We start from the raw sequence: 24,685 nt of genomic DNA on the forward strand, positions 1-24,685 counted from the left end.
CTTTTTGATGATGACAAATAAGGAGTAAAAATGTGAATAAGCCTTAAAAAGACTCACCCTTTCAATAAGCTTCATCTTAATAAAATCAATATTAATTTCATCAATCATGCTCATCACTTTCTTTTGGTTTTACAAGCTTTTTCAATCAATATTAAATACTTAAATACTTCTTTTGAATAGATATTATGTTCATGCTCAATTATGCTCAATTTTTGCTTCACAACTTCTCCCTCTTTTGACATCAATCAAAAAGAAAAGAAATGATTTAAATTCAAATACAAATCATTTTAAGCATATCAATAACCATGTATTCCAAACATATGTACACACTCAAGTTATTGTTTTTCAATATAGCATGGGTAGTGTGTAGCTCATAGCATTTATTCAAGATACCAACTGATATTAATTTGATGGTTTTTTATTTTATCAATTTAAAATATAAAATTTAATTCATGATATCAATTGATTAATGATTCATGATTCATGACACTCCCCCTGAATTCAATACATTCAGTTTTGTTAATAATTTTGCTTTTATCATCCCATGTAAAATATTGAATCATATCATGTATCAAATATCAATATCATGCTAAGATCATCAATGTCACATCATGCTCATAGACATAATCATGCTCATAAATAATTTGACTTTATGATACCAAGTGAGCTTTTAGATTTGATATCTATTGAAATTTTTAACATGTGAAACCAAAAATACTTTATAGATAATAAAGCTTAATATCACATAATGTATAGTTCATGGATATCAATACAACTACTATATCTTTCATAGCTCATAGATAAAAAACAATATGTTTATCCATGTGATTCATTTAAAATCATGCATGTTCAAGAATTATCCTTATATCAAAAATTTATGCTTAAGCTCAATAATCTCATTCTCAATTTTCAACATAGTGAGCCATACTTTTCAATATAAATCAAGTCAAATTAATTAATACACATGTAGCATATAACATATCAATACATCACATGTAGGCAAGTAAGCATGTAATATGTAACATCAAGGCGCTTATATAATAAGCTCAGATTTGATATTTTATTTATATTTTCTTAAGTTAAGCCAAGTAAAAAGTCATCCTATGATTTTGGCCAACAATGCCATTTTCTATTTTACATATGTGTGAAGTCATTATTTCATTTTTAGTACCCTTATTTTCTTGAGTTCAAAGGATTTTTCAAAGGAGGTTTCTTTTATTTTCCATACTTGTTTGGTTTTAACACCTTTTCTCTTAAACGGACATTCAAACTTTATATGCCCATTTTTCTTGCATTGATAGCATATGGTGTTTGTGTAGGCATTAGAAGATGTGCAAGTATAGTCTTTGGATTCTTTCGAGAAATATCTTATCTAAGAATTCTTTTTCTTTTTATTTTCAATTTCATTAAAACCAATGTCTTTTTTTATTTAGAGACATTCTTTGTAAGCAATCATCTTATCAAGGTTTTCCTTTCCGTAAATAATTTTATCCTTATCTTTGATTTAATTCTTGAGATCATTTAACTCTATGTCTTTTTTGTTATCAACCTTCTTTAATGATTTCTCTAATTCTAGAGATAATTTTCTGATTCTATTCTCTAATTCATAAATATACATATCTTTCTCATATACGGTAGAGGATAAGGATCAAAGGTCTTCTATCATTTGTTCATTCTTGCTTTCTAGTTTCTTGATTTTCAAGTTGTTTTCCTTTTTAGCAAGATTTTTGGATTCTATTTCTTTCATTGCTAATTCATACTTATGTTCTATTTGCTTGAGTTTTGAATCTTTATCTCTTTCAACATTCTTTAGGGATTCTAACTCTTTCATTAAACTTTCATTCTTATTCTTCAATGAGGTGTTTTGTTTATTTGCTTTGATCAACATCTTATATACTTTGAATAAATCATTTTGAAGTTCATCATAAGATGGCATACCCTCATTACTTGATTCATCACCACAAGAATTATTTGAAGATTTAGTTGAGGAGCTTTCTTCGTTATCCCATGCCATAAAGCACGTGTAAGCAACCTCTTGGTCACTTATTTCATTCTCCGAACTACTTGTACTATCCCAAGTAGTGGCTTTCATGGTCTTCTTGTTTTTATTTTTAGACTCTTTCTTTAATAGTGAGCATTCTGATTTTAAATGTCCAGCTTTATTGCAATTGTAGTATTTAAGAGTTTATTCTTTGATTTCTTTTTGCTGATATCTTTTTCTTCTGATTCGGAGTCTTGATTTCTTCTTTTGAATTTTTTTCTCCTTCTTAGTATCCTTGCTAGCTTTTTAGATATGAAGGCTTCTTCATTTTCATCCATTTCACTACTTGAGTTTTCTTATAAGGTTTTAAAGGCTATTTTTTCTTGGGCTTTGGTTTTCCCACTCTTTTCATTCATTTCCATTTAGTATGTGAGGAGAGAACCTATAAGCTCATCTAAGGATGTATTTTTAAGATTTCTACCTTCCGTGATAGCAGTAGCCTTTGGTTCCCACATGGAGGGAAGGCCTCTTAGAATTTTTCTTATCATCTCATAAGTAGTGTAAATTTTTCCTAATGCATTTAGGGAATTGATTATGTGAGTAAACCTAGTAAACATATTTGTAATTGATTCATCCAGGTTCATCTTAAAGGCTTCATACTCACTTGTGAGCACATCAACCCTATTATCCCTAACATCCGTTGTTCCTTCATAAGTAACTTCTAGCTTATCCCATATTTCCTTAGCTAATTTACAAGCCATTACTCGATTAAATTCATTAGCATCCAAGGCACAATATAAATCATTTATAGCACTAGAATTTGTTTGGAGCATTTTATAATCTGGATAGGTCATATCTTTCTTCTCTTTTGGGATTTGTTTTCCATCTACTATCTTAGTGGGAATTTGATCTCCTTCTATAACAACTTCCTATACTTTCCAATTCATCATTTGGAGATAAATTTGCATTCTCTTTTTCCAAAACGTGTAGTTCAAACCACAAAAGGTAGGAGGCCTAGTTGAAAATTGTCCCTCTCCAAAGGGAGCTACGCCTAAGTTAGCCATATAGATCTTTTTATAACTACTTGTTAGGATTTTTTATAACCCCGCTCTGATACGAAATTAGGAATAGCTTCCCAAGAGGGGGGGGGGGGTGAACTGGTTTTTAAAAATTTCTTTTAATTCCTTTTTAGAATTATCAAACTTATTTTATTTCTTTTAACCAATTTGTGACTTATTTGTTTAATTTGTTAAGCACTCAAGAACTTAGTTTCTTTATTTAATCCTTAACCATACAAACATCCAATCATTCAACCAAACCAATCAACTATAATTAGAAAGCAAACAAACAAGCCAATACACAACACTTATGTAATATAAAAACTCAAAATGGTTGTTTGTTGATATTAGCCAAATTTGAACCAAGCCCTGTAGTGAATGAAAATTTATGCTTGCTGATGTAAAGCCCTGTATAAATGAATCCAATCACTCTTTCCAAATATTTAGAATTCAAATAAACTCTTGGTAAATTTATCTTTGGGATGTTAACCAAGTAACATACTCCCATATGGTTTCCGCAAGATATGGTGTAACCAACGTACTCCCTTTCGGTTTCTGCAACCCCAATCAAAATTGGACTCTAAGTTTACTTGATTTCCAAATATGCGTAGTATGTATAATTTAGATATTTAAAACATCCACACAGTTGTATATGAACTAAAAATAAAGAGTAGGGAAAGAGAGAGTGAGACGGGGATTTTTACGAGGTTCGGCTAATACCCAGCCTACGTCCTCGCCTTTGGCAAACCACCAAAGGATTCACTAAACCTGTTCTGTTGACGGGTGGAACAAAACCTTTACAAGTGATACCCCACACTCAAACACTCCTTCACTAGGCTAGAGCCTGCCTCTCCAAACGATGTCCCCTCGTTCAGTCACTCCTTAATTAGGCTAGAGCCTGCCTCTCTAAGCAATGTTCCCTTGCTTAGCCAACGATCCAAACAATCCTTGGAACGTCAAAGAACTACAAGAAACAAGATATAATATGCGTACAAATATACTCTCACAAAGAGCAAGTTAGTACAATTTCAGCACTATATACTTCAATGTAAAATATCAATATGAAATACAATGAAGCTTAAGAGTAGAATTCACCAATATCCTTCCTAGATGAGGATTAGCAGTAGGAATTCAGGGAAGGAAGGATTAACACTTCAGAATATCTTAGCAAAAAAGATTTGCAATGAGTGAGCAAGAGAACTTTGGAAGAACAAAAGTACTTTCAACTTCTCAAAACTTCTTGGATATATTTTGATTTGGAAAACCATGTATTTATAGGCTTTCAAAACAAGTTTCCTTATTGCAAGAGTTTCCTTAAAGAGTTTCCCAAGTTGTTAGAAAATTTAGAGCTCAAATGGCTATATTTTAAAATATTAGATTTTAAAAAATTTTCCCGTTGAACAGTGTTCAGATGTCTGAAAATTCGAGTTCAGACGTTTGAAGTTCCTGAAACCCCTTAAAGAATGATCTGGACACAGGGTAAGATGTCTGAAAAGAGGGTTCAGACGTCTGAGGTGTAGGGTTCAGATGTCTGAAGTGCTGGGTTCAGACATCTGAACAGCTATTGCCTATTTCAATTCTATCCCAGAAAATCTTTAGATGTCTGAGCTTAATCTTCAGTGTTTAGATGTCTGACAACTGTGACCCCACTTCAGTGTTTTGGCCATAACGTTTTATGTATAACTCCAAATTAGGTGTTCTTGGTTTCAAAAGAAAGTTAAGAGAAAATAATACAACTTTTATGTTGAACACTTTTTAAAATAATGAGTTTTTGATAGAGAAAAATTCACCTCAATGCGAATGTATAAAAACTAACAGCATTTGGAAGAACTCTTTTTGGTGCTTTTCATTCCAAAAATGATTCTAACCTTTTTAAAATAATTTTTGAACTTATAAAAAATATTTTTCAGGTATTTTAAAAAGTATCTAGGTCTAAGAAGTTAACCTAAGAGTTTCAAAATATTTAAAACGATATTTTAAACATTAAAGCAATTACTTGAGACTTCTACGATATTAACATTCTAAGTTCTTGAGTCTTCATGCTTTGTCCTTGGATTGAGTCCATCTTTTCTTCAAGCTTCCATATTCTTTGAGCTTTCTCACTTTGCCTTTCTTTGGCTCTTTTGACTTTAATATTCCTTGGCTTTCAACAACTCATTCATGTCCTCATATTCTTCAAGGTTTAATATATCATCTTTAAATCCATGCTTTGACTCATTTAAACTTCATTTGATCCTTGTGAACACTTTCACCTTACTTTATCATATGTGAGTCTTGAAATAACATTACTCACACAAATATGTTAAATTCCACTTGTTAGTTAGCATTAAAACAAGATAACAAGATTTTAAGCCTTGTAAGGCCAACAGCCTCCTCTAAGACAGTCCTCTTAATTTCAGCACCTCCAGGTGCGCATAGTCTGGTTCGGAACCTCAGAGCTCCATCTTATGAAATATTAAACTCCTCCCCCTAACCATCCTGTACTTTATCTGTCAATTCTACTAATTTTGCATCATTCCTTTGAGCCGTTTTAATCTTTTCCATCAAGGTAAGCTGTAACACTAGGTTAGCAATAAATGCCTAATGATTATCCTCTACTAGCTCTACACCAAGCCTCTCCAGGTCCATCTAAATCGGATGCTGAATCTCTAGTGCTGGCAATGCTACTCCCATTGATTTTTGGGTCAAAGCATCAGCCACCACATTTTCTTTCCTTGGGTAGTACCTGATAGTGCAATCATAATCTTTAATGAGCTCTACCCATCTTCTTTGCCTCATATTTAGTTATTTTTGGGTGAAGAAATATTTCAAACTTTTATGGTAAGTGAAAATCTCACATCTCCAACTATAAAGATAATGCCTCCAGATCTTTAGGACATACACCACTACAGCTAACTCTAAATCATGTACCGGGTAGTTCTTTTCATATTCGTTCAGCTGTTGGGAAGTGTAAGCAATAACCCTCCTATGCTGCATCAACATGCACCTGAGTCCTTTCTAGGACGTGTCACTGTATATAAAAAATCCATCCTCTCTTGATGGAATAGATAATACCGGTGCAGTGACTAGTTGCTACTTTAATTCCTGGAAGCTCTGCTCATACTCGTCGGTCCATTCAAATTTCACATTTTTCCTCGCGAGTCATGTCAGTGGACTCAATAATCTGGATAAGCCATCCAAAAAATGCCTGTAGTACCCTGTCAGACCTAAGAAACTCTTGATCTCCTGTACGTTCCCCGGTCCTACCCAATTTACCACTACTTCTATCTTGCTTGCGTCTACTGATATGCCATCCCTAGAGATCACATGCCTAAGGAAAGTGACCTGCTTTAGGCAGAATTCACATTTCTTAAATTTAGCAAACAATTTCATTTCCTTCAATATCTGCAAAACTAGTCTCAGATGATTCTCATGCTCCTTAATAAATACCATAATAAACTGGTCTAAGTACTGATGGAACACCCGATTCATTAGGTCCATAAATACTGCTAGTGCATTAGTCAATCCGAACGACATTACCAAGAACTCATAGTGCTCATACCTGGTTCAGAAAGCTATTTTTGAAACATCCTCTACTTTAACTTTCACCTGGTGATATCTCGACCGAAGATCAATATTGGAATAGACTTGAGTCCTTTGGAGTTGATCTAATAAATCGTCGATTTTGGGAAGAGGATATTTATTCTTAACTGTCACTTTGTTTATTTCTCTATAATCAATACACATCCTCATAGTCCTATCTTTCTTCTTTACAAGTAGGGCTAGTGCTCCCCAAGGCAACATGCTAGGTCTAATAAACCTTTTATCCAACAACTCCTGCAATTGGTCTTTCAATTCTTTTAGTTTAGATGGAGCCATTATGTAGGGTGCTTTATATATCAGTGCTGACCTTGGTAGTAAATCCACAGTAAATTCTATCTCTCGATCTGGTGGTAACCCAAGTAATTCTTCTGGAAATTCTCTGACTATCGAAATATCAATTTGTTTCAGTTCTTCCTTGGTAGCTCCTTTATATAGGCAACATACCCCTAACAACCACCCTAAAGTAGCTTCCTCACTTGAATAGCTGACACTAAATGCAGTGAGGCACGCACACTTGAACGCACAAATCTGAATTCTTGCTTACCTTGGGGGTGTGAATATCACTTCGTTTTAATGGCAATCAATGTTGGCGTAATTAGTAGCCAACTAATCCATACCCAATATCACATAAAATCCCTATATATCTAATACCACAAGATCGGCTGGTAATACTTTCTCTTGAATACCCACTGGAAAGTTTCTAAGCACCCTTTTACACCTCACCACTGCTCCAGTTGGCATGACCACTAACAACTCAACATCTAACATCTGTGTCTCAGCCCCAAATAGTTTGACATATGCTGATGACACAAAGGAATGGGGGACACCTGTGTCAAAAACAACAACTTTATATGGTAAAGCAGTAAGAATACCTATCACGACATATCCGATAGTCTCAGCGTCTCCCGATGTCAATGCATAAACCCTCATTGATGCTGTATTCTTCTGTTGGCCACCACCCCTGGGTGCCTGATTATATCTCTACATCTGTCTAGGGGCTGGTGCATTATTCGGTGGTTAATGACACTCTTGTGCTATATGTTCAGGTCTACCACATCCATAGCAAACATTGTTTCCCAGCTGGCATTCTCCCTTATGTCTCCTACCACGTATGGGGCAAATAGGGTATGTCTACTTGCCCTGGTACACATGATCTCCTCTCTCCTATCTCTGAGCTCTTCCTTATCTATCTCCCCTCCGAGGGCCTTAGCTAGACCCTACCTGGAAACCCGGAGGCATGGACCTCTTTCGCTGACTCAGGGTCCCTGTATCTTTCTGTCACTATCCTCTACTACGGTGGCCTTATCCACCAATTCAAAGAAATCTTGCACTTTTAGGACTGCCACCTACTTGTAGATATCCTGCCTTAAGCCCCTCTCAAACATCCTCACCTTTTTCACCTCATCTGGGATAATATAGGGGGAAAAGCGTGACAACTCAATGAACTTTATCGCATACTGCTGAACTGTAAGGTTTCCTTGAGTCAATTTCAGAAATTCTATTACCTTAGCCTCTCTGACGGTGGCAGGAAAATAACGATCAAAGAAGATTTCTTTAATTTGGCACCAGGTCATAGCCACTGGTACACATCTTTGCTCCTCCAATAATCTCGTAGCTGTCCACCATCTTTCGACCTCACCTGTAAATTTATAGGTAGCATAGAGAACCATCTGTCAATCCGTATAGTGGAGCACCATCAATATTTTCTCGATCTCCTACATCTAGTTTTTGGCTACTGCAGGATCGACTCCTCCTAAGAACGCCGGAGGATTCATTTTAGTAAACTTCTCAATAGTACCACCCTGATATGTTGATGGGCCTCCTTGCTCTCTAGAGCTTTGCACAATCTCAGCTATAACTTGCTGAGTCACACTATGCAAAACTGCGTCTAAATCCCCACCACCCACACCAGAGGGGCCTGCACCATCATCACCTCTAGCGTGGGCATTACTATCCCTATGGTCCATCTTGAAAAGAAGATAAACATAGTCTGAGGACCCTGTTTGAATAATATAACTAACATATTTATCTAACTGAAATCTCATATCCTCAACTAACCTATCATCCTTATTCTAAATTTAAGATTCAGTCCAGTAATTGAGAAACACAACCTAACAATAGTTTACTATAACTTTCTCAGAATCGTCGGCCCAAGAAAGACACAGAAACCACTACGAAAATCCTGCTCCCCAATCACGGAATGAAACCCTAAATACTCATCTTAATTTCTCCAACATGGACTCTCCAAACTCTTGATCTATTCCTATACTCAAGTATTGTTTTCCGCTGTACTCTACAGTCTACAAAATCTAACAACCTAGGCTCTAATACCAAACTATAACGATCCAAAATTTCTAACCATTTTTTTTTTTTTATATAAATGTTGTCAAACTATATATCATAACTCTGATACCCTGTATATAAATATCTGTCATCATCACGGCCCAGAGCGGGTGTCGTGGTATCCTGTGCATTCTCTGTATAATAATGTAGTGGAAAACATATATATATATATATATATATATCCAAACCATAACCCAAAATACACAATACCAGAGTGCTATAGATCCTCCATACACATATATATATACACACACATACACATCATTCCCCAAAAATCCAAAAACACTGAGGGCTTTACTACTTAGTCCAAGACTCACCCCAAAACTATGCTGACTCAATCGCCTCCTTTATCTCTGAGTTGACCCTGCACATCTCCCCGAGTTACTTGAAATGTTCATAATGCTGGGGTGAGACACCTCTCAGTAAGGAGAAACATGTTATTATCAGTGTGTGGCATATGAGACTGTACAAAAAACATAATCTTTAATTAAACTATAAATGAGAAATCATGCAAAAGTATCTGTATAATAACCCACACCTATGTCATTTAAAATACAGAATTTTGAGTTATCTATTCAATCATACTTCTAAATATAGTAGATAATCTCCATTTTCTGTGTATACTATATATGTACATAATTTTGAAACTTTCCTGGATGGTTGTATGTCACGATTTAACCTCTCATGATAGGATTGTGCAGCCTGTAGGCGGGACTAAACACTGGTTGGCCTACCAGAGCTCGTCAAACTGGATGCATATGTCTGTATATGCCTATAGCATGAAAGGCCAATTCCATCTGGTCCGGATGCCAGGGAGCCCTCTACTCTACCTGTGGCACAATCGGGAATACCATACTCTATCTGAGACGTATGGTTGCACTGTATATACTGTATAGCTACGATACTGTGCTCTATAAATTGCTTTGTTCCATCAGGGTCTGATACTATATAATACTATTTCTATATAACATCTATATGTTTTACCATGATTTTGTATCAATTGTATTTACCATGATGCTGTAAATATTTGTATTAACCATGACGCTATAATATATCTGTATGTCCATATCAACCATATTTCTAGATGTCATGGTTCTATGCTCTGTATATTATGGTTTTGTAAAATACTATATAATCACGGTTCTGTAAAATATTATATAATCATGGTTTTGTATATAAAACTGTATATGTTGTATATCATTGTTCTGTGAAAACTATATAACCATAATTCTATTGATCTATATTAAATTCTGTAATATTCCAGTATTTCTCATGCCACACAAATTAAATAAAACTCAATAAATATCATCTATAATACTATGTAATTTCCATGCTCTAATTTATTCAAAAACCATACTCTGTAACTCATATTCAAATACTATGCTTTACTGGTAGAATTTCTAATTTAACTAGCATAACATATTTCCCTTACCGGACTTTTTGAGAACTGTTTATTATTTCCCTGTTTCACACTTGCAGTGTTCATAATTTCAACATCCTGAAATTACACACACACACACACACACACACACACACACACACACACACACACACACACACACACATATATATATATATATATATATATATATATATATTCCCTTGTCAATCAACTGAATATTCAGAATAATTATCATACTCACATTTCTAAACTATAAAATATTTATCATTTTACTTGAGTTTTTGAGATAACACCTTCTAGGATCCTTAAACCATGCCTACAATATTTGGAAACCCAAACCCTGAAATCATAGCACCCTAGTTTAATCATCCCAAACACTAGTATATCAACATTTGATACAAAATTTGGGTTCAAAAAGGCCTGATAACTATGAAAATCCTAAAATACCTTACTTACCTTGATTTTGGGATGGTGCCTGAACTCCTTAAACTAAAATTCTGCTTCGACTAAGTTCTAGAGAATCTCCCTAGGATCATCGTGGTAGCTTTTGATCGTTGAACCAGGGAGAAACAGGGCCAAAATCTTAGAGAGAAGGTGAGAGGGCCAAATCTTTAGAGAGAGAAACAATAAGAAAATAATTCTCTCACTGAAAATGTAATTTCCGACTATATATAGGCAATTGTCCATGTGGCTTTGTCGACGAGTCATGTGTACTCATTGACAAATCAAAGAAGGGAGTTCGTCGACGAAGGTGATGAGCTCATTGACAAACCAAAGGGTTTGAAATCGCCCTTCTTGGTATCTTTTCGTTGACGAAACACTGAAGTACGTCCACGAATCTTATGTGGGAGTTCATCGACAAAACCAAGATGTTCGTTGACAAACCCTACTTTATTTATTTTTAGATTTCCCCTCCTCTCTATTGTTTAATTATTATAATTTCTAGGTCTTTACATGCTCCCATTTCCACTCAAGAATGTGGAGTGGCTGCAATGATCCCGCTCGTCAACGAATGGGCATTTGTCACCACATTCTGGGCACTCGTTCGCATTTTCATGTTCACCATAAAAGAGTGCAAAATCATACCTACACACATGTATTAGAGTATAACTGAGACCCAATTCACGCATGTATGTCTTCGTCTCACAAAAGGACTTCGGCAGTATTTCACCATCAAGCAATGATATCTAAATAAGGCTTAAATGCATGTTGAATGCACTCTACAATAACCCATGCATTGTCCTTGCATGAAACAACTTTATTAGAAACTCTAATTTTGAGAACTTCTTTCAGTTTGGATATAGGGGGCACCCATGCATCCCTCACGAGATTAGCAAATGGTTTACCGAGTTGATTCAACGTACTAGGATCGCAAGGTATGGTACTTGCTGAAGTATATTCATCACCAGTACGTGAAACACTGACATCGTTCGTGTCCACTGCAATCCCCCTTTGCAAGTCACCTAACATTTCACATAACCCTTCCGAACTTGTATCACCACCTACTATAATTGCCCCCTCATCTGCATCGTCATCATCATTTCTTTAAACTGCGTAATATTCACCGTGGAACACCTATGTTGTGTAACTTTTTTCCATTCCAAAGTCTAATAAATGTGTATGAACTAAATCATTGTGTTTGAATGTTATGTTTTGGCATTTCTTGTAAGAACACCTTATTTTACTGACTTTGTCTACACGAAGACGCGCGAACTCTATGAAATCATGTACCCTTTTCATGTATTCCGGCAAAAACTTACCGCGAGCGTTCATCCAACTCTTATCCATATTCATTAATTACCTTATAACAATGGCAAGTAAATGGTGTTGACTACATTCTCATAATGTTTATGACACATGCATCGTAAATCCTATAATCAACTACCTTCCATCTAAAGGGTACGAATCCTATCCTGTTCAGGAATGTTGCATTTACGTTACGATCAATTACTTAAATTCCTTTGTCGTAGTCATTATAAATTTTGGCAGCATCTCCCTATGGCTCTCCAAGTACATGAGATAGGGGGAGTGAACATGTTGCTAATTTTTCCTCACTAACAAATTGTCACGACACCCCACTATGCACCTAGAGAAAACAAGTAGAGGCGCACTCGAAATATATAATGACAATTGACAAAGCGTGAACGATGACAACAATGTAAATACAATTTCTTGAACTGTCCACATTGGACAATCCATGAATTGTTGAAATACAATATTACTAATCGTAAGTGAAACAAATAATTAACATGTTCAATTGATTATTAGTCAACATAGTATGACTAATAATCAATTAAATTTCAATAATTGTTTCGTCTCACATGTACGATAAGGCATGAATGTATAGTAACCATTCTTGAACGGGTCTAAGCTTCAATGAACACAATAAATGACAGTAATTAATTTGGCAGTTTACTTCATATGACATTTAGTTAGCTTTTCCAAAGCGCCATATTTTATATTTTGTTGTTCCAAAGATTTTCTAATCGTGCACAATCTCAAATGAATGCACAATAAGGATAAAAAAAATGAACACTTACCTACCTACCTTATCTGTGTAAGTAACATCCACATAAATTCCAGGAATAGTTTGAAAAATGTAATGATATAGTGACGCACAAAATACAAGTAGAAACCAAAAGCTCCATGTATTTTTATTAATTTCAGAGGCAATACAATGTAGATAGACACATCGAAGCACGCGTACAACCATTCAAAAGCATGGTAAAACAGAATACATGAAAAAACAAAAAAAGAAAAAGAAATAAAATAAAAGCAAAGGGTGCGTGAGCACAATACATAAGCAAAATAGAAAGTGCATAAAAAGATCCCAAGCATCTAGTCTATCCTAATCAGAATCAGAATCGGAATCGGAACTACATGAGCAAGGCGAGGTGGCTGCTGCTCTAGCGATGTCTTGGTCCCGTGCCATTTCCTTTAAAAGATGATGCAATTTAGGGGTAAGAGAGGAGGGTGGTGGTTTGTGTGGCCTGAGGACTCGAGGCAGCAACTCGGCTGGAATGTCCTCCAGAGGCAGAGCCTCATAATCATACGGCATGGCCGGCCTAATCATATCACTACAAAAAAACTGGTTTTTAGTGACGAAAGTATTAGTGAGGAATTCAATTTCGTCACTAAAAGTTAGTATTAGTGGCGGTTTTTAAGAACCATCACTAATAGTCTAAGCATTAGTGACGGTTTTAGAAGCCGTCACTAATGCGACACTGTTAGAGATAGTTTTAAAACGTCATTAATACTTTCGTCACTAAAAATAGAGCGGTAAACAATTGTCGCTAAAATTTTTTCAGGAAAATATTAGCGACGATTCTAGGATATTAGTGACAGTTCTGAAACCGTCACTACTAGTGTTTTTATTTAAATTTTTTTTTAACTAGTGTTTTTATTTAAATTTTTTTTTAAAAAAAAATAGTTAAGGGTATTAGTGACGGTTTGGGAGAACCGTCACTAATAAAGGGGTATTAGTGACGGTTTTGAAACCGTCATTACCAATGTTTTCATTTAAAAAATTTTAAAAAAGAAATAGTTAAGGGTATTAGTGACGGTTTGGGAGAACCGTCACTAATAAGGGGGTATTTGTGATGGTTTTGAAAACGTCACTACTAATGTTTTCATTTAAAAAATTTTAAAAAAGAAATAGTTGAGGGTATTAGTGACGGTTTTGAAGCCGTCACTACTAGTGTTTTTATTTAAAAAATATTTAAAAAAAAAATATTTAAGGGTATTAGTGATGGTTTGGGAGAACCGTCACTAATAAGGGGGTATTAGTGACGGTTTTGAAATCGTCACTACTAGTGTTTTTATTTAAAAATTATTTTAAAAAATTAGTTAAGGGTATTAATGACGATTTGGGAGAACCGTTACTAATAAGGGGGTATTAGTGATGATTTTGAAACCGTCACTACTAGTGTTTTTATTTAAAAAATAGTTAAGGGTATTAGTGACGGTTTTGAAACCATCACTACTTGTGTTTTTATTTTAAAAATTATTTAAAAAAATTTGTTAAGGGTATTAGTGATGGTTTGGGAGAACCGTCACTAATTAGGGTATTAGTGACGGTTTTGAAACCATCATTACTACTTCAGACTTCAGTTAAGACAAAAAAACCCTAAGGGCTCCTAACCTGCGCCACAGCTCTTACCCTTTCCTAATCTCTGACCTCTCAGCTCTCACTCTCTCAAATCCTAATCCTCTCCTCTGGTGCGCTGCTACATGTTGAACCTGCCGGTGCTGTGAGCCAACGAAGTGCGAACGATCCCCAGCTCGAGTCGTCGTATCCTCCAGGCTCCACGGACCACAGCCAATGACATCAGTCATCCCCAACTCCACAGATGACTTGACTCCACACCTTTAGCCTCCAGCTGCTCCACGGTAAGATTAAGTTCCCTCAGGCCTCACAGATCAAACTCCTTCACGATCCACAGACGTAGAGGACCAAAGTTGGAGCCGTGGAGGTGAGTTGCAAACTTTTATTTTAATTTTTAGGTTCTCTGTTACTGGTAGCTTGTTGGGTTTCATTATAATTGAGCCCTACTAATGCATGTTTTTGGGATACAATGAGATGCTTTTGTTGTTTCTTGATGGGTTTGTGTTGATATGTCAATGTTGCAATTTTAGGATGCAAAGTAAAACTATTGATACATTTAATAAAATATTATGGTATAAAAAGCAAAGTTACTAACTAAATGGATATAAATTTTATGATATAAGCACATGAAATTATTGCAAAATGATTGACATTGCTATTGTTTTAGGTATTGATATACATGTGTTTGTGTTTGTGTGTGTGTGTGTGTATAATGAGTCCCCCGCCCCCTTGGACTTTTTGGTGATATCTGCTTTATTAATTACATTTAGTTTATTATTAGAAGTAGATGGGAATCTAGGAACCCTTTTTGAGTGCGTCAAACAATCAAATTATGATTTAGCACACAAGCAGACCTTCTTTTAAGGATTGGCTAGTTGAGTTGGTTTCTATACTAGTTTTTCTTGATTTTAAAGATTATCCATATTTGTGGTTCACATATGTTTAGGGTGGGTTGTTTTCTATATTAGTTTTGCTTGATTTTAGAGATTCCAATCCATATTGGTGGTTCATATATGTTTAGGGTCTAAATTCTTCCTCGTCATGGGACATTTTATTTTTCAAAGAGTGATTGTTTCAGTTTATATACACCATCATATAAAATACCACATCTAGCTTGGAAGTCAGCTACACAATCCTTTTAGAGCTAAGCAAACTGACCCAACACCACTTCTTTTTTTTTTTTTTTTTTTCCGCAGACCTAAAAAATTTGAAGAATTGTGAGGATGTTAAAAAATGTGTTAACATGCCATCAAGTAAAATAATTGTATCATGAGTGAATTGCAAATGAGACAGTACCACCTTCTCTTTGCTCACCTTGATCCCCCTCACAACTCCCTATCAGCAACCCTTTCTATCATTTCGCTCAAAACATCCTCCATAAGAAACAAATAAAAATGGGGAAAGAGAATCTCCTTGTTTAAACCCCCTGGAAGATCTATAACCACTATTGTACCCATTAGTAATCACAAAAAATAAGCATTAGCCATTAGATAAACAACCCCCTATCCAATTCCTCCATGTAACACCTGACCCCTTCCTCAAAGGCACTCTATCCAAGAACTCCCAACTAGCTTAATCACACGCCTTCTTAATATCAGAAAATCTAATTTGAACATAATACCCTTTTCCTTTGTATGACGAACATCCTACCACTTCAATGTCTACTAAAAATAGCATACACAATATGTTTCTCTCCTACAAAAAACACTTTGTGCAAAAGAAATAGTATTACTAAGGAGGAGGTTAGACTTCACGTTCAGAGTCCAGTACTCCAAACTTCAAATCGTGTTGATCGAACTCTGGTACATGTCCAAAATATTAATATTTTGGAGCTAGAAGTGTTTTAAAAATGGGGAGGTAAGATGCAAAAACCCAGGAGCAACTATGCGGGAGATTGATGATCTCTTGTGTCTGAATTTTGGTAGATTTGACTGTGGTGGGAGGTTGTTGTTGGATGAGATTCTCCTATTAAGAAGGAGGTTGGGTGCATCAATGTGGAAAGGAAAGAAAAGGAGTTTAAGAAATGGGGAGATATATTGGATCAGAAAGTGATGATTTGAGTTTTGACTGAGGTGGAGGTTTATTGTTGGATGAAATTTGAAAACAATATAGGAATAATTGGAGTTGTATCATAAATCTTGAAAGTAATATGAACTTTGCAATTTTATAACTTTCTCTTGGCTTGATTTACTTAATGAATTTAAGTTAGTATTTTGAATGACTAAAAAATAGTTTAAAAAGTATATTTATTTTTTACATTGCATTTATAATTATGTAGTTTTTTCCTTATTTTTAAAGTACATGTAATTTATTTATGTATTTTTATCTAAAAATTGAAATTCTCAAAAGGTTTACACCTTAATGCCATAAGGCTTATGCCTTGCCTACTTATCACGGGCTCCTTATGCAAAATTAATTATTGTCATTTCATGTGTGCATCGAAGCTTAGACCCGTTCAAGAATGGTTACTATACATTCATGCCTCATCGTACATGTGGGACAAATCAATTGTTAAAATTCAATTGATTATTAGTCATATTATGTAGACTAATAATCAATTGAACATGTTGATTATTTGTTTCATTTACGATTAGCGATGTTTGTATTTCAACCATTATTGAATTGTCCAATGTGTACAGTTTAGGAAGTTGTATTTATATTCTTGTCATCGTTCACACTTTCATCATCTTTTATCATTGTCATTATATATTTCGATCGTGTCTCTACTTGTGTTCTCTAGGTGCATAGTGGGGTGTGATGACAATTTGTTAGTAATGGAAAACTATCAAGTGATGTGCACTTCCCCCATCTCTTGTACTTGGAGAGTCATGGGGAGATGCTGCTGAAATTTATAATGACTACGAAGAAGGAATTTGAGCGATTGATTGCAATGTAATTGCAACATTCCTGAATGGGATAGGATCCGTACCCTTTAGACGGAAGGTGGTTGATTATAGGATTCACAATGCATGCATCATAAACATTCTGACAATGTAATCAACACCATTTACTTGAACATGTTATAAGGAATTAATGAACATGGATAAGAGTTGGATGAATGCTCGGGGTAGGTTTTATCCAGAATATGTGAAAGGGGTACATGATTTCATAGAGTTCGCGTGTTCTTATGCTGACAGTGCTAGTAGAATAAGGTGTCCTTGCAAGAAATGCCAAAACATAACATTCAAACACATTGATTTGGTCCATTCACATTTATTAGACTTTGGAATGGAGAAAAGGTACACAAGATGGGTATTCCACAGTGAAAATTACGTAGTTTAGAGCGATGATGATGACGATGAAGATGAGGGGGCAAATATAGTAGGTGGTGATACACGTTCGGAAGGGTTAATCAAAATGTTAGGTGACTTACAAAGAGAGATTGCAGTGGACACGGAAGACGTTAATGTGTTGTGTACTGGTGATGAATCTACTTTAGTAGGTATCATACCTTGCAGTCCTAGTACGTTAAATCGACTTGGTAAACCATTTGCTAATCTCGTGAGGGATGCACGGGTGCCTCTATATCCAAACTGTACAAAGTTCCCAAAATTAGAGTTCCTGATAATGGTTCTTCATGCAAAGACAATGCATGGGTTATCTTAGAGAACATTCAATATGCATTTAAGCCTCATTAAGGCAGCACTGCCTGATGGTGAAACACTTCCAAAGTCCTTTTATGAAGCAAATAAATACATGCATGAATTGGGTCTCGGTTACACTACAATACATGTGTGTAGGTATGATTGTGCACTCTTTTATGGTGAACATGAAAATGCGAATGAGTGTTCAGAATGTGGTGAACTGAGGTATACAACTAATCAGAAGAAGGGTAAAAAGATCCCCTAAAAAGTTTTGTGATATTGTCCATTAATACCATGATTGCAACGATTGTACATGTGTAGAAAGACTGCTGCAGATATGAGATGACATAAAGAGAAACATCTTCAAGAGGAAAACTCCCTTAGCCATCCAGTGGACTCGGAAGCTTGGGCAGAGTTTGATAAAATGCATTCGTGGTTTGCTAGTGATCCTCGCAACATCAGACTTGACCTTGCTTCAGATGGGTTCAATCCTTTTGGTAACATGAACAACCCGTATAGCATGTGGCCAGTTCTGATGATGCCATACAATATGCTGCCATGGCAATGTATGAAAGAACCCTTCATTTATATATCTCTCCTTATTCCTAGACTGAGGGCACCTAGTAATGATTGATGTTTGCTTGAGGCCATTAATTGATGAGTTGAAAGAACTATGGGAAAAAGGAGTGGAGACATTTGATGTGGAAACCGGGACAACATTTCGGATGCATGCTGTACTTTTGTGGACAATTAATAATTTCCCCACCTACGGCAATCTATTAGACTGGAGCACAAAAGGTTACTTAGCATGCCCAGTGTGTAATAAGGATGCTGGGTCCTTATCCTTAAAGCATGGACGCAAGTTATGTTTTATGTGTCATCGTCGTTTTTTACGATCTGGACATCCTTGGAGGACTCGTGGTGTCAGAAGCTTTAATGGAAAACCTGAATGAAGGTTGCAGCCAAACCGACTAAGTGGGGAAGAGATATTAAACAAGCTTAGGTTGATCAGAGATATGAAATTTGGGAAATTACCTAGTAGTAGAAAAAGGAAACGTGCTGAGTGGGAGTTAAATTGGACAAAGAGAAGTATCTTATTCGAGTTGTCATACTGGAAAGATCTTCCATTACGCCACAACCTAGATGTCACGCACATCGAGAAGAACATTTGTGCGAATGTCATTTGTACATTGCTGGATATAAATTGGAAGACAAAGGACAATGCAAATGCTCGTCGGGATTTGGAAAATATGGGAATACGGCCTAAGTTGCATCTTATTCGTGATGGGGACAAACTTCTCATGCCATCAGCCTGTTACACATTTTCAAAAGATGAGAAGAATAATTTCTTCAAATGGTTGAAATTAGTGAAGTTACTCGATGGATATGCATCGAACATATCTCGATGCATAAGCATGAAGGAAGGGAAGATGTAAGGAATGAAAAGTCATGATTGTCACATCCTTTTGCAACGAGTTTTGCCAATTTTCCTTCGTGGACACTTGACCGAAGATGTTCACTCAATGCTGATTGAATTGGGGATCTTCTTTCGATAGTTATGCTCCAAGAAATTGAGCGTAAACGTACTTGAACGATTAACAGAGGATATTGTGATCATACTATGCAAGCTGGAGAAAATATTTCCGCCAGCATTCTTCGATGTGATGGTCCACCTAGCCGTCCATTTACCAGTGGAGGCCATAATTGGAGGACTGGTCCAATATCATTGGATGTATCCTATTAAGAGGTAAATTATAAAGTCCTATAATGTTCTCGTGATTTCCTTGCTTTTTTTTTTTTTTTTTTGTACAAGTCACTAATGCTGTGTAAAATGCATAGGTTTTTATCCACTTTGAAGGGGTATGTGCGCAATAAGGCATGACCGGAAGGTTCAATCATTGAGGTATACATTGACAGTGAATGTCTTGCATTTTGCTCAATATATCTACATGATATTGAAATAAGGTTCACTTGTGAGGAGCAAAATGTAGATGTTCATGCTATTAATGCCGAAGATGAAGAACCGAGGAGCTCTATATTTCGAGGAAATATTTGGCTGTTTGGTGCACAGGTTTACGATTTCATTGATATAGACGACCTACGAAAGACACATTTTTACGTCCTCAGTAATTGTGATGAAATTATTCCATATATCGAGTACGTGGTTCAAGACTCCTTACTTTGCATTGTATTTACATATGCATATATACTTAGTTGACATTGACATGTACTATTGTTGCATATAGCGAACATAAAGCTGAACTTTTGACTCAAAATGAAAGGAATGTTGATGAAAAACATAAGAAGGAATTTGTCAATTGGTTTGGGTGCCGTGTAAGTAACAACTACTGCCTGAGTTTGCTATAATGTACATTTTCAATATTGACAGTTTACTCATCTAAAGTTCTTTGTAATTAATAGATGAAAATCATGTATTATAATAAAGAACCAACAACAAAAAGATTTGTACGCGTTGGCATGTGACCTTGATCAACGAGTTAACCGCTACAGCAATTGCATTGTCAACGACTTATGATTTCATACGAAATCCCTCAAACTGCATAGAAGAACCCAAAATTGTGGAGTAGCGGTGCGAGACATAGAAGGAGATGAGAAAATTGACTATTTTGGTGTATTGGATGACATTATAAAGCTTCATTATGGAGCTAACAGACTTGTCCACATCTTCAAGTGTACCTGGTGGGACATTAGCAATAAAAAGAGTGGGATAAATACGGATGCCTACTTTACTCGTGTCAATTTTAGTAAAACATGGTATCAAAACGACCCTTTTGTGCTTGCGACGCAGGCAGAACAAGTGTTATACCTTAAGGACATAAAATTAAAGGGTGAATGGCATGTGGCCCAAAATATTCTTCCTCGAAGTTTGTATGATATTACAGAAGTCGTAGATGGGGAGAAGAGTGTCAGCGATGATGCTTTTCAAGAAGATCAGCTATCTGTTAGTGTAGCAATGCAATCTGCTATCAATGTTGCCGAGGAAGGAACTGATCTTATACCATTAAATAGGGTTGGTGCCACGGCAGAGCACGTAGGAACTGCTGAAATTAGAATTGAACCCTCTATACACGTTGACTTCATCGACAGTGATGAAATTGATGGGGAAGATGAAACTATGGTTGAGTACTGCAGTGAAGAGGAAGACCCTCTAGAAAGTGAGGATGATACTGATATTGAGGACGTATAGGGGGTAAGCGTGTTATGTTGTCACTGTGTATTTGACATGTGAAAATATGTGAAAACATATTTACTATGCATCGATATAATATCCAATCTTCTTATATTTACTTGTGAATTATTTTGTAGACATGGCACCATGAGGTCGTCGTCGCTTACTTCAGTCTAGGCTATCGATGACATCATCCCACGAGGATGATGGGTCATCCTCGAGAGTGACTGAGCACGTCAGTGCTGATGCGGCACCATCTGAGCCCTTGGGACCCCAGCCTGACATGGATCCATCAGTTGGGGATCAAGCCCAGGGTGAGTTGCCGACCATAATGAGCAGCGTTGGTAAGGTTACGAGTATTTGATTTAGAATAATGTATATTTTTTTCATTTCATGTGTATGATTATCTTATTGTTCTTTAACTCTTCTTTCAGCATCGACCTCTATAACATAGACGAGTTCAGGCCGTGGTGCAGCGAAGAACGTTGTGCTAAAGAGGCACTTGGAGAGGACTGGGCGGCTGATCCGTATCGACATTTCTCTAGGCTTTATGGCCCCGCTTGACAATTGGTGCACAGCTTGGTCACAGGAGCTTGGCATTATATATCGCCAATATGCTCCAGTAACCTGCTTCACCTGGCCCAAGGTGACGGAGGCTCAGCGCTTGGTTCTATATAAGCGCATCTTGGTAAGTAACCCTAAAACATTTCTTTCACTTTTAATATATTACCCAAAATATTCTCTAACATGCAATATATATTTCATATGTAGGAGGAGTTTGATATGGAGATTTTCACCACAAACCATGTCAAAAATGCGATGAACACGTAGTTGTGCTCTCGGTTTAAGTCTTATCGCAGCAAAATGCACAACCATTTTAGGGAGATGGGAGATGAGGCAGAAGCACACCCATACGATAAGATCTCCTTAGAAGATTGGCGGATAGTGTGTTGCCATTTTCGTGACCCTAACTATTAGGTGATGTGTTTCTATTAATTACAATAACTACTTTTTCATATTTACGTGAATATTAAAAAGTCATTACATCTATTTTGTAGGCTATCTATGAAAAAAATGCTGCGAATTGCAGCAAACTAGATACGACGTATTGCGGTGGGTTGAAATTATTCATCAATCATCGAAAGGTAATTGCTACGAAACTATCTGACCATTACCTAACAAGTGTTATTTATATTGACACCACTGAATTAATATTAAAGAACTTTTATATGATAATGTAGCGTGATCCCATCACTGGTGACCTTGAGTCGAGGCCGGATCTTTATCAGAGAACACACCAGAGGCCATCGGGGGAGTGGTGCCAGGGTGCGCAGATGAAACATGTAAGTTAAGTAGATTATATAGTTCATTATCTTATTCAAAACGTCAGTTGTATTCTTATTTCTTCATTTTCATGACTGAAAATAGGCAAAGATTCTTGAGCGGAGGGATGCACTCGTTGCAAAGGGCAGTCAGCCGATGAAGGATGATGAGATCTGCACTCAGGGGCTTGGGCAACGAACGGGTGGCTGGTTGAATGGTCTTGGGAGTGGATACGTCGCCCCAACATCATCATCTTCTTTTAGTGCGGCGTTTCGTGCTGAGATTGACCGAGCGCGTCGAGCCGCCGAGGCTCGAGCGGAGGAGATGGTTATCCGGATGCAAATGGTGGAAGTGGAGAACCAGCAATTGAAAGAAAAGATGTCGAACTGGGAAACAGAGATGCAAGCCATGAAGAATTGGAAAGTGCAGATCAAACAAATGATGCGCCAATCCCGTCCAGATGATGCGGGTGACTCCTCTCATTAGAAGGTATGTAAAAGGTAGTTTATCATCCCTCTTTTATGGTTGTCTGAAACTCTTTGGATACTCAACTAATTTACCGGAATAATGAATCTATTATCTTCCTTTCTCCACTCAAATATCAAGATATTATCTCAAATAATAAGTTAAAAATCTCAAAATTTGAACCATGATAATTTAATCAAGAGAGACTGAAATAAATGAATTCTTTTAGCATATAATAATTGTTAGGAATTAGTATTGGACCCGATCTTCATCATCACTAAAGCCAGGAGCCCCCATTCAAAGCCACTTCGGTATCAATTTATTCAACAATACATGGATTTAGTTCGCTTATCTGCTTTTACGGAGTCCTGCATTTAAGCCAGATCAAACTTCTCTCCTGTGTATCACCAACACTGGGAGCAGCTTCTTCCTCTCTAGCCTAGGTGAAGAAGACCATAACAAAAAGGACAATAAACAGAACTACCAGGAACAATATCATCATTATCTGACCCTTGGCACTAGCCTTCTTCATGAACATGGCTACCTTTTTCTGCAAGAGCCCAAAGGAAAAAGACATCCTCCTATTGTTAGCTAATAACTCCACATGAAATGTTCAGTTATAACAACTTATTTTTCCACTCAACTTATTTGGCATCAATGCATATAGAAACTATGATGCCTCCGAATGAAGCAGAATATACCTTTCTTTCATCTTTATATGTAATCACTGTGAAGGTGTTGTGTCTTATAAATGGTGAGAATACACATCGTGTTGATATTACTTTCTATTATTAATTAATAGATAGTGATAATTTTGGTAATCACTTGAAGTTCATTATACTTTCTACTATAATACAAAATACTCAAAATTGATTTGGGTCGGGAGAGTAATGCATTTTCTTATGTCATGGCGTCAAACACCCCTATAGATGTTGGCCTTACGAAGGGGTGTTTTTTGGTCTGTACTGTTGATGTCGCCTTCCAGTTGCAGTTATTCGTGATGCATGATTATTGTTGTGTGACTGCCATTGACAATTATTATATCGGTTGCATTTAAAGGTTTTATTCGTTTACTAGCATTTAAAGTTTTATAGGTATTGGTTCCTACTTGAAGAAAAAATTACAATTTTAAGCTTTTGGAAATTAATTTTTGGGATTTAAAATGCATTCGACAGCCCTGCAAAAGCTGAATTATTATTGCCAAGAATTAAAAAAGTCAAGAAGAGTATTTATTATTTGTCTAAGGGTATGTTTGTTTTGTATGATTAATTTGTATGATTGATCGGATAGTCTATAATTGGATTGAATGTGTCGGGATAGAGCCCGATATACGAAAGTCGGGAATTGTAGCATAACCATTGATTAATCTTAATCATCATTTAATTAGTTAAACTCATTTTGTAATACATACCATTCATTTTTTTAATACGAAAATTTCACTAACTTGGGTTAGTTTTTTTCCATTTTGTGGAGGGTGCCTATACATGATTTAAGGCTCAAAACACGACCAACCACCCCAAAGATGACAACACATGCCTAAAATGGCTGTCTCCTCTATGAAAGATGGAGAGACGAATCTTTTTTAATTTTCAAAATTTATGCCAAATAACTTTTTGGTTACCTTCCAGAGCAGAAAAGAAAACTTCATTGCT

Source organism: Malania oleifera, chromosome 5, assembly GCF_029873635.1.
Source record: "Malania oleifera isolate guangnan ecotype guangnan chromosome 5, ASM2987363v1, whole genome shotgun sequence".
In the NCBI taxonomy this organism is placed as follows: Eukaryota; Viridiplantae; Streptophyta; class Magnoliopsida; order Santalales; family Ximeniaceae; genus Malania; species Malania oleifera.